The sequence below is a fragment of the Danio rerio genome, chromosome 24 (genome assembly GCF_052040795.2).
Source record: "Danio rerio strain M-AB ecotype USA chromosome 24, GRCz13ab, whole genome shotgun sequence".
Lineage (NCBI taxonomy): Eukaryota > Metazoa > Chordata > Actinopteri > Cypriniformes > Danionidae > Danio > Danio rerio.
Genome location: NC_141044.1, coordinates 36,259,477 through 36,272,032, shown reverse-complemented (window position 1 = coordinate 36,272,032; position 12,556 = coordinate 36,259,477). Strand labels below are relative to the sequence as shown.

The 12,556-nt window shown below is 37.6% G+C and overlaps 1 protein-coding gene across 4 annotated transcripts in view; it reads left to right on the top strand.

The window, feature by feature from the left end:
- The window catches only part of ralylb (RALY RNA binding protein like b), a 490,264-nt gene that overhangs the window by 248,187 nt on the left and 229,521 nt on the right, over positions 1 to 12,556 (top strand). The gene's annotated exons all lie outside the window — the stretch shown is intronic.

The window sequence follows — 12,556 nt, the reverse complement described above, 5'->3', positions numbered from 1 at the left end:
TTTAATCCAAAGCCAAGTGAAATAGTTCAGAGGTGGAAGTTTAACTCGTAACAGACGCCCTGAAGAAAGCATAGTAGAGTATGTGGCTGAATTAAGAAAACTTGCACAAGATTTTGATTTTGGAGACATACTCACAGTGAGAGACAGATTAGTGTGTGGTGTTAATGATGACAACATACAACGAGGATTACTGGCTGAAGATGGATTAACTTTTGAAACTGCACTAAGAAAAAGTTCAAGCTTTTGAAGCAGCAAATAATGAGATGGCAGATTTGCACAGAGATAAAGAGAGTGCTACTGTTTTTAAAGTGGACACTGATGAAAGAAATTATACAAAGGTTGCTGGAATGTGTTATCGATGTGGGGGAGTTATCCATTCACCAAAAGACTGTAAGTTTGCAAAAGACTGCAATTTCTTTTATGCTTGCTTCTTAAAACACTATTGGTTGGGATTAGAGAAGAGTTTAGGTCAGTGGTTCATTTGGACAACAAACCCTGCCTTCTGTTGCACTTGTGGATCTGAAACCTACAACAAAACATACCCTAAGTAAAGCTAAGTTGTTTATATACAGTTGAAGTCAGAACTATTAGCCCCTCTTTGATTTTTCTTTTTTTTTTTTATTAATATTTCCGAAATGTTTACCAGAAAAAGGACATTTTCAAAGGATGTCTAAAAATGTTTTTTTTCTTCTGGAGAAAGTGTTATTTGTTTTATTTCGGCTAGAATAAAAGCAGTTTTACATTTTTTAAATGTAAAAATGCCCTAACCTGCTTAGTTAACTTAATTAACCTAGTTAAGCCTTTAAATGTCTCCTTAAGCTGTATAGAAGTGTCTTAAAAATATCTAGTCAAATATTAATTAGTCATCATGGCAAAGATAAAATAATCCAGTTATTAGAAATGAGTTATTAAAACTATTATGTTTAGAAATGTGTTGAACAAATCTTCTCTCCGTTAAACAGAAATTGGGGAAAAAATAAACAGGGGGGCTGATAATTTAGAGGGTTCAAAGATTAAAAAAACTTTATGAAAGTGCCCATCTTGTAATATATGACATATTTTATATGTGAACTTGTCCGTCATATGTGATTTGCATATATTGCAATTTATTAGACTTCTATAAGGCCAGCCATTGAGGTGTACAGTATAAATCACTATCTGTCAAGGTTTTGCATAAAAGTCTTGTTCAATGGTCTATCAAAGAAAAAGTCACCTACATCTTGGATGGCCTGAGGGTGAGTACATTATCAGCAATTTACATTTCCTTTTATGCCTTTAAATCCTGATGGGTAAATCATGTACTTCAGAAGTTACATGCATTTTGAGAGTGTATTTTTCCCTACATTTTAGAAATGTGTTTTGTGGTAGGATTGTGGCTAACAATAATAAATTGCTGCAAACAATCAAAATACACACAACCACTAAAGCCAGATGACTGTGGATTATAAACACTCTTTGTGGCAAACAGAATGAACCAATCAGGCTGGAGTTTCCCGAGTAGGTGAACTGGAAACGCACTACTTTGACATTACGCTCCTCTTTTTAATGCCATCTGTTCAGGTTTGTAGTTAGCTTGAGTGCTAAAACTCACAATGGACCTAATCCAACAACTCCTATCATTTGGACATTATTTACTGATAAGCATCTGTAGCAGATGATGTTTTCTTTTTCCCATTTAAAGAGGACCTATTATGCCCCTTTTTACAATATTTAAAATAAGTCTCTGATGTCCCTTAAGTGTGTATGTGAAGTTTCAGATCAAAATATCACATAATGTTTTATAACTCTTTAAATCTGGCCTATTTAGGCTTTGGTCCAGATTGTGCTGTTTTGGTGACTGTCGCTTCAAATTCAATGAGATTGTGCTCTTTTTCAATAGAGGGCGGAGCATAGAGGCAGATTTAAAAATTTTAATGGCGGACAGCTTCACATTCAGGGCTGTTTATGCTAACGAGGGAGAAATTGTCACTTGGGGGTGGGGCTTTCCCCTCTGATGACACGTACAAAGGCAGAATGTCAGTCAAAGTCTTTCTGCAGGCTGTTTTTATCAAGTGTGATTATAAAAATTTAATTAATACATGTTTACCATTAGAAACAGGCTATATTCACACACTTTTACCACACAATGTTTAAAGGTGCCATATACTGCATTGATTTAATAAGTTAAGTATTTCTCTGAAATCTACATAGCAGGTTTATAGCTTCGGTAGGTACCAGAAACGGTTTTATAAGCTGGGTATAAAATACCCATAGAATCAGAAGGTCCATGATTGACCATATATGGTTCGTTTTGAGAATATTATTGAGCTCCGCTCTGACGTGCCACTCTTACAGACACACAGAGCATGATGTATGCTGAACACGGACAAATATAAACCCAATCAGAGTCACGTTAACCTATTTTGGTCACCAGATCTGTTGTGGATAAAGGCTAAGTTATCATCTATTAAAATGAATTTGACATGACTCAGCAGCCTACATGTGTTTGTTAAAACATACGCTTCAAATTTCACAATAAACACGATTAATTAACAAGAGATGTAACTAAACACCTCATGTCTCTTCTGAGTGCAGCTGAATAGATATGTAATCTGTAAATCTTGCGATCTTTGCGTCCTGAGGAGAGTTTGAACATGCCTCATGCTGTGGTTGCCCAGTAACGTACATTAAACAAATTGGGGCTTGTGAAAGAAGGAAAGAAAGGAGGTGGTCGTTCTGGAGGCATCCGAAACAGATGCTCGAGCCACCTCAACTGACTTCTCTCGATATGCAGGAGCAGTGGCTCTACTCCGAGCTCCTACCAAGTGACAGAGCTCCTCACCCTGTCTATAAGGGTGCGCCCTGCCACCCTAAGAAGGAAACTCATTTCAGCCACTTGTATCCGAGATATTGTCCTTTCGGTCATGACCCAAAGCTCATGACCATAGGTGAGAATAGGAATGTAGATTGACTGGTAAATCAAGAGCTTTGCTTTTGGGCTCAGCTCTTTCTTCACCACAATGGTCTGGTACATGGACAGCATTACTACTGTCGCTGCACCGATCCGCCTGTCAATCTCACGCTCCAACTTACCCTCACTCGTGAACAAAGCCCCAAGATACTTGAACTTCTCTACTTGGGATAAGGACTTTCCTCTAACCTGGAGATGGCAAACAACTGTTGGAATATCAATCTCTATTCCATGCGTGTTTAAGAGAAAAGGTCAGGAGAGGTTTTTCTTCAATGACAAAAATATTAGTAATTTATTAGACACAAATGAATAATTCGATGACAGAGCTCTGGGTTACATTACCCCAATGCAATACAAGAATTACATTCAAGAGGTTCGCAACTAACATACATTTCCTGACTTCAGCATATATACACCACCGATCTTAACAGGTGGAGTTTTGGTGTAACGTCACTTGTCAGTCATTGTTTAGTCCTCCATTGGCCGCCCCTTCAGCATACTTCCTCTTTTTCTATGAATTCTCTGCCCAACAACAAAGTATACATCTTTCTGTGTTCTGTGTTCAGTTTTAACACCTCTCTTCAGACAGGAAGTTTCTGCAGAGCTGAATTTAATTTTGGACCCGCATCTATCTACTTCTGTAAAAATGCTAATAAGTATGCACAGCACTCACCCACAACATTAGAAGTTCAGTTAATATATGACCCTTACATGACCAATACAAATAATTGTTTGATTAAAAGAAAAGAGACAAAAAATAATAAAAAATGGTTCCTATTATTCAATACAACCTTTTTCAGGTGGAGCACCATGGCCTCAGACTGATTTATACTTCTGCGTCAAACGCCGGCGTATGCTGACGCATAGCCCTTCGCCGTGGTCGTCGGCGTCGCTGACGTGCACCTCTTAAAAAATGTACAGTAACTACACATCGCAACGACGCGTAGCGCAAGCTCTGTGATTGGTCGGCTTGGTAGCGCTGACGAGTCTGGGCGGGACCGAGAGCCGAGTGAATGGTGCGAGCCTGATGGAGTGATTGTTTACAAGTGTGGAGTCCCGTGAAGGAGCTCCGGATGGAAAGTTTTGTTTTGTGTTTACCTCATAGTTAAAGTTGTTGCATGTCCGCCGGTTCCTGCCTCAAAATGAGCGAGTTTGAGCCACTTGTACATCCCGGAAGTGTTCAGGAAAAGCAAAACAGCAACAAAGGAACTCGACACAGAGGAACATTTACACCTCACTGCTAACTAGCGTTTCGGAAGTGTTAATGCAGACCAACAGAGACAGTGCGCAAAAGTATGCACAGCTACGCGTGTTGCATGCGCCGTGGGTTACGCCGGTCACTTGACGCAGAAGTATAAACCAGGCTTTAAAGGTGCTGATTCTTATTCCATATACTGATCTTTTTTATTCCACTATGCCTTGGTATACACAGAATTGTTTTATAGGGCAACTTTAAACCCCCTCTAAAAGTGATTTTTGCATAATAGGTCCCCTTTAAGAAGCATATTTAATGCTCACATCACCTTTAATATCTTGTTGCGTCTGTGGCCCAGAATGCATTTTGCGTTTTCATCGCTCCGAATTAATTCAGTTGTTTTCATTTCTGCATCCAGTGTATCACTCCTCAATTTGATGAAGATTAAATTGAGTGTGTGAGATTATATTGAATGCCTTAAGCAAACTAATGTGCGAATTGATTTGCTGGAGAACATTGTTCTCTCTGGCTGCTGGCAGACGCTTCAGCCTTCATTTCCTCACTTTATTTTCACTAAAGACAGGAAGTCTCGCACTGCTGCTTTGTACAGCCACTGGTTTTGAGAGAGAGAGAGAGAGAGAAAGAAAAAACAGCCCCAGGATGTGTTTGTTTGATTATAAATGTAATAAACCGGTATTATTGTGAAATGTATGTTTTAATGTAATAATATAGTCATTTATCCCTGTGATGAAAAAGCAGGTATTACTCCAATAGACTGTAGATCTCCCACTGCTGGTGTGTAGGAATCCTCCACTTGTTTGCAGCTTCTTTCACACGTTCTTTTGTTTTTTCTTTCAGTTGTTTGCTGCTTTTTTGTTCCTTGTTTTGTTTGTTTAATCTCACATTTTCTTTTTACATTCCTTCACTCCTTTTTTTGCACTTTCTTTTTTTCTTGATCACTTTTTCCTCAGTTCTTTTATCTTTTGCTCATTTTTTCTCTCTCACTGCTTTTTGTTCTTTCACTCTTTCATATACTTTTCTGATACTCAATCGTAATTGTAAACGAGTCTGATTTAGTTTTTAAATTTTTAAATTTCTTTCTTTTTAAAATTTTTCTTTCTCTCTTATTTTTACTTCATTTCTTTATTTTTCCTTTTTTCTCTTTTTAATGTGTTCTCTTTCTTTCATCGCTTATTCACTCTTGTTCTCTTTCTTTCGTTCACTTCATTTGTTTTTTTACTCTTTCACCTGCTCTTTCTACTTCTCACTCTTCCTTCCTTCTTTCCTTCTTTTTATTGCTGGCTTACTCACTTTTTTGTGTTTATCGTTTTAATTAATTTCTTTCTTTTATTTTTCTCTTTCTTTTTCTTTTTCTTTTGGTTTTTCTTTTTTTTTCTTTCTTTCTTTCTTTCTTTCTTTCTTTCTTTCTTTCTTTCTTTCTTTCTTTCTTTCTTTCTGTCTTTTTTTCTGTTTTGTTCTTTTCCATTTTTACATGCTCTCATTCTCTTCTTTCTTCGTTGCTTCTCATTTTTGTTCTTTCACTCTTTCACTTGCTGTTTCTCTGTTTTCTAAGGACATTTTCTACTGGCCCGACTGGACCAGCCGTTCAGATTTTTACTTGCCCTGTCAAAATTTTCACTGGCCCCACCAAAATAAATAAATAAATAAATAAATAAATAAATAATAGCTATTTCTTAGGCACATATATATACATATGCATATATATATATATATATATATATATATATATATATATATATATATATATATATATATATGCATATATATATGCATATATATATATATATATATATATATATATATATATATATATATATATATATATATATATATATATATATATATATTCACCTTTGTTGTGACAGGACAGTAGAGATTTCAGAATTTGGGAGCAGAGAGAGGGGAAGAATCAGCAAAGAATCTCTAGCCGAGTATCAAACTTGGGTCACCACGAGCACATTGGTGCTATATGTCGCCGCACAATACCATTAGGCTATAGGTGCAGACTTAGCCACATATTTTAAATAATATGTCATAAATAAAATCGTGGAATCTAGACTTTAAATATTTTTAAAATGTTAAAATATTTAGCAGTAAAATATAGCAGTATGAAAAATTTGTAGGTATTTCATTGCAAAACAAAAGGTGGCTGAATTAAAAGTGACGGAAAACTATACAAAACATCACTTCATTTTTTTGTCGTGTTGTACAGATGTAAATATCTGTTTCCACAACGGTAGAAGCAGGTGTTTTTTTTTTTGCCTGATAATTTGATGTTGCTGTCTCTTCTCTGCACTGGTTTTTACCAGGTAGTGGAAAAAAACAATGTGCTTACAACATCCAATCAGATAAAAGGAACCAAAAAGCAATATGGTGTTTACGACTTCACAGAAAAGGTAGCATTCAAAGACTTCAAAGCACAAATTGTTTCTCGATTCTAAGACTGTATCTGCACGCAAATGACAAATAGTCGCAGGCAAATTAAAATTTTGTGACAAGGCAGCACTGGCCTGATAGGGCCTGTAACGAATCTCTCTACTGTCCCGAACATCTCTCACGCTGTACTATTTCTTATACTTACCCATTGTATGGTTTTCTTTGTTCATACGTTCATGTATTTATTTATTTGATTCTTTATTTTTGCATTAGTTCATGTACTCTTTCCCTTTTCTTTCATTTTCTCCCTTACTGACTCTCTCGTTCGTTTGTTTGCTAATTTGCCATTTCTTTGCTATTTCTTTTTTTCTTTCCTTCATTCCTTTCTTTCCGTCTGTCACGTCGTTCGCTCTTGGAGGTAAATGCTCTTCTCTCTTATCATGGCGGTGTATTGAAGCCCAAAGCGCCGGCGTGTCTCAATGAGAGGCGAATAATTCAATCAGATTGGCTGAGATCTCATTTCAGGCTGTTTGCAGGCCGCTAAGCACAGGCTTTGCTTCTGTCAGAATCCCACACAATGCCTCGGGATCGTTGACTGACAGCTCTCGCTTTCTTTCAGGTAGAGTTCATCATTACAATCCATTTTTCCTGGAAGTTCTGGCCATTTGCCGTTGTGCCTCTGTGACTTTTGCATTACCCTATTACCGGCAGTGTGTGTTTGGGTGAGTTCACCCGTGTCTACACATATGTGAAGTGTCAATGCCTTTACACTAGAGTGATTGCTGGAAACGGAGGGACATGAGGTTAAGTGCTTGACTCAAGGGCAGCTGACTTCTGGGATTCAGGGTCACTCTGGGGGCAGTGCAAAAGAGGAGGCGATCAGATCAGTGCTGGAAATAATGAATGGAAAAAGCAGAGGTCATTTATTTATGTGTTAGTTTATCTGCGTTTGCAGTATTTAGAACAGCCTGTTTAATTTGGGTTAAAGAAGCTAAATTTATTAACTAATAATAATAATGCATTTTATTTAAAGGCGCTTTTCATGACACTCAAGGTCACCGTACAGACCTTTTTCATGGCTGCGGTATGGAGGGCGCCATAATGACCAGCGTTTTCCGGTAGAATGCTAAAAACTTCCGTTTACAGTGTGTACAACTGGTAATTTGTGCTCCGAAAATGGGTTGCAATGACGTTTTTAATGGATAACAGAGTGTTTTTGTGACACACAACTTAGAAATGTGTCTGTTAAAGCCGTTATAATCTGTCACATGTGGTTCAAACGTGTCAGAAATACGAGAAAAACGTTCTCCTAGTTCACGTGTCTGCCGTCAGAAATAGTGTGTGTGTGCGTTCCCGGCCTGTCAGCTGTTAGCTCAGCGGCTCTTTAACACACACACACACACACACACACACACGCATGCACGCACACAGAGAGAGAGAGAGAGAGAGAGAGCAAACCAGAGTACTGACATGAAACTTAACAGGTATGAAAGTCGTACAATTTACAAAAATGACCAATAAAAGTCTGTTATTGATCCTCTGCTGACTGATTTGCTGTTCATTCTAATCGCGAGCCGTTTGTGTTTTATTTCGTGTGTTGTATTCACCAGGGTTTGTGTTTTTCTGTCATTTCGAAATGACACTAGCCTATATTTTCACTTTGTCACAGTTATTAAATCAGTGTGTCAGTGGCACAGTACAGGCTACGTGTGTGTGTCAAACATTTTGGTGAGTAACATTTGTTTGGGCCGGTTATATATTTGAAATGAAGAGAAAATGTTGACTTTAGCGATGACAAGGCTTCATTTAAACTGCAGAAGATGTCGTCTGACAACGAGGGGAAAATGCCTCACAGCAGCTGTTTTCCATCCTATTAGATCGCATTTCTTTAAATGATCAGTCCAGGAGATGGTGCTGATGGGCAACAGTATTAGTTCAAAGAGAATAAAAGCAGGTAAAATAGACTAAAACTATCCTTTCAAAGCTGTCCAAATCTGACTGTTTACACGCATCAGCTGCCGACCGGAAGTTCTTCGCATTCTCCTTCCGCATACACGCAAAGCATAATGGGTAATTTTGCGTTTTAAGAAAAAGGTCTATAGGACAGCTAGAAAAATCAATTCAAATAAAAACACAATAAAAGTCAACAGAATACAATACAGACTTTAAAAATGCAGTCGAGGTAAAGAGAATAAGCTGTTTTAAACAGATGTGTTTTGAGTTTGGATTTAAATTGAGAAAGAGAGTCTAAATTACGGAGATCAGGAGGAAGTGATTTTCAAAGCTGAGGAGCAGAGTGGCTGAAGGATCTGCTCCCCATGGTGACAAGGCGGACAGAGGGAGTGAGCTGAATGGAAGAAGAAGATCTGAGTGTTCGAGAAGGTGTGGCGATATGAACAAGGTCAGCAAGATATGGAGGAGCGAGATTGTGGATGGCTTTAAAAGTAAGAAGAAGTATTTTATAATTAATTCTGAAAGAGATGGGAAGCCAGGGAAGCTGTTGTAGAAATGGGTGTGATGTGACAGATAGGAGTTTTTGTGATAATACGGCCTGCAGCGTTTTGTACCAGTTGTTATTTATGAAGAGTTTTTTTTTAGGGAGGCCAAACAGAAGAGAATTACAGTAACCTAAACGGGATGTGACTAAACCTTCTACAAGAATGGCAGCTGAATGAGGTGTGAGGGAAGGGCGTAAACTATTTATATTACGGGTGACATTATTAACGTGCAGTGAATGAAAGAGTGCTGTCAAATAAGAATTTATAATATATAAGAATTAGTAGCGCTCCTGAATTATTAACCCCCTTGTATATTTTTCCCCCAATTTCTATTTAACGGAGAGAAGTTTCTAAACATATTAGTTTTAATAACTCATTTCTAATAGCTGATTTATTTTATCTTTGCCACAACTACAGTACATAATATTTGACTAGATGTTTTTCAAGATTCATTTCAATTCATGCTTATTTCTATAACGCTTTTACAATGTAGATTGTGTCAAAGCAGCTTAAGAAGAAGAAGCTTTTAGAGTTGAAGTTCAGTTTAGTTCAGTTCAGTGTGGTTTAATTTTCACTGCTGAAAGTCCAAACACTGAAGAGCAAATCCATTTATTTACAACTTCAAAAGTCCCAACCAAGCAAGCCTTTTCTTTTCTTCACATGCTCCTCGGTACTCATATCGGCTGCATAAATCCTGATCAGAGCATCCTTAATAATAAGTAGCATAAAATGGTCTTAAAATTACAATAATACTGTTCATCGTAATATATCTTGGTTCAATATATCGTAAAACAAAAAATAAATAGCATAACAAGGCTACAATCTAGACATTCAGAACACCTATATATGAGCTGATTTAGAAAATGTATAGCTGTAAAGCCCTACACTCCATTGTTGATAGCGTTTTTGCAAGAAAAATAGAGTGTATTGATGCATGGCTGATTGAATGGGTTGTAATCAGGGAGCGTGTGGATAAACGGTCCAGTCGGCCCAGGAAGGTCATGACCCAAAACTGCAATTCCCCTATTGCGTGGCGAACGTTCATGTATTTCGAGTGCACCACAAAGAATAAGATCTAAAGTGCACTGAGACCGGAATTAAAAATTGAGGCAAATCTGCCTCCCAGAGTGCTTTGCGCTACTTTGGTCTCTTTGAATGCTCTTGAATAGTGCAAACAGCTCATGACTGCTGCACGTCTCGCTGTGCTTTTAGCATGTCTGCACTGAGCTACAGACCCGTCTCTGAAATAAACAACATCCCGTGTTGGGTTTTTTGATCTCCGGATGGCTCCCTCTCTATCTGAAAACCCCTCTTTCTTTTCTTTAGTATATGCTTCATGTTTTTTGAGAGCACAGATGCGGAGAATTCACATTACTTGGTTTGACGTTTATAATATTCAGGTTTGTGTACGTACAGGAGTCGCAGCAGGAGCCCATTTATTTGAAGTCCTGGGTTTGCCAGATTCAGAAAAAATCATTCTCTATCCCTCTTCAGCGGTGGAGTTTATGACTTTTTTTTAACCTCTGTAAAATGTATTATTTAAATTTTGATGAGAATTACACTAGAGCAGACCTCTGCTAGTGCTGTTTTAGAGTTATACAGGCTGAGCCTCGTGGTGCTAGTGGAAATGTGGAAGTATCAAAGGACATTTTTGTGTTTTGGACTTATGTAAATGGGTCCTTTGGTGGGAAGACCTTTTTAGGGTTCATTTTGATGCAAAAAATTTAAAATGTCAATATTTGCATTGTTCATTTACTGTATGTTTTCTATTAACACCTATAATTTCTAAAATTGTATTGTAAACAACATTACATGACTATAATAATTTAAAATATGCCTTAAACAGCCCATATTATATATAAAAAAGGGTTATATTTCAGTTATATGGGTCTCCAACAACACTGATATGCATGCAAGGTCAAAAAACACTTTCATGGTCTTATAATATGCATTTATTTTTACCCAATTATCCCAGCGACTCCCATGTGAATCGTTCCGCGATTCATTTGTTCCCAAACCCCTCCTTAGCACGAAGCTAATCTGCACTGATTGGATCGATGACAGCCTGTTGCAATTGGTCAACATCGTTCAGCGCTAGACAAATGCCCAGTGCTAGGCAAATGCCCAGCGCGAGACAAATGCTCAGCGTGGTTTGTCAAGCCCCCAGCGGACAAGCCCGTGCGATAACCCCGTGACCGTCATAACCCTCCGCAAGGGAATGGTAAGAATGGCACTTAGCAGTGAAAATGAAACCGATAGCGTGCACATCATTTACTAAGCGTGATTTCTGTGACCGAGCTTTTCTCCTTTCTCAGCTGTAACTTATATCATTTCTATTTGCAATTATTGCTGTGGCACCTCTTGCGTGAAGTGTTATATGTTCTCAGGGCTTACCTGTACTCTGCTTTGCCCAAAGAGCCCATCCCCAGCCAGGGGGTCGTAGTGTTGTAGCGTGTAACGTGTAGCAGGCTGCCTTTGTGCCTAATAAACTGGCCTAATTTTGCACGCACCCCTGGCGTATTGTCTGCCCATTCTCAAAAGTCTCATACACCAGTCTTTACTGATCCTTCCTTTAACAAACGAATGAATCGCCCACTGTAAGCATGTAGGCTGCTGAATCAATTATTTCCCCTCACACTTCCAATAATATCCAGGTAAGCACAGCGTCTTCTTGACTTAAGACTTCGGGATCTGTTTGTCTTCACAGCTGTGTTAGTGGGCGGGGCGCAGGTTTAAATTTTCCCGGGTTTGGACCCATAACAACTATGATTCGTAGTCACGTCACGCCGAAACGGCTAAAGACTCGTTATGAAGACGATTCATTCTAACCACTATGAGTCGACTCTTTTTTTTTTTAGATTAATCAATAGTTTTAAAAACTGTCCACTTTCAGATTTAAGCCTTAGCTGGATATTTCACTTCACTTAGAGCTGTGTTACACACTACATGGAAAGTCACTTTCAAAAACCCACAATAGGGGCTCTTTAAGTTTATTTTCTATTATGCTAGCAATGGGTTGATGTTTTCTTTCAGAATTATTGGAATATAAAGTCTAAAAGAACAGCATTTATCTTAAACAGACATGGTTTGTGAAATGATTAAAGCATTTTTAAAAATATGTTATTTATATATATGTAGTATATAACAGTAGATATTTGACCTAAAAAGCTTTAATTAATAATATTTTTAAAAGATTTTTGTTATTTTTATAGGTATTGTTTTTGATTATTACAAGAGACACATACTGTTTTGTAAGTAAGAGAATTTAGAATCCTTACATTTAGAAATGGATTAGATACACTTATATATGCTAGCCATGTGGTCAAAAATAATAAAAAGGGGGTGTTACTTCTGACATGTTTCTGCAGAATTTGTATCATTTATTTTAATGCCAAAGTATGCCATAATTGTTTAAATGTTTTAACAAATATTCACAGAATTTACGCATCGATGTAGAAATGTAGCTAGATCTCACTCGCTATCCCTCACATTAGTCCCTGATTTGTCAGGGGTCAC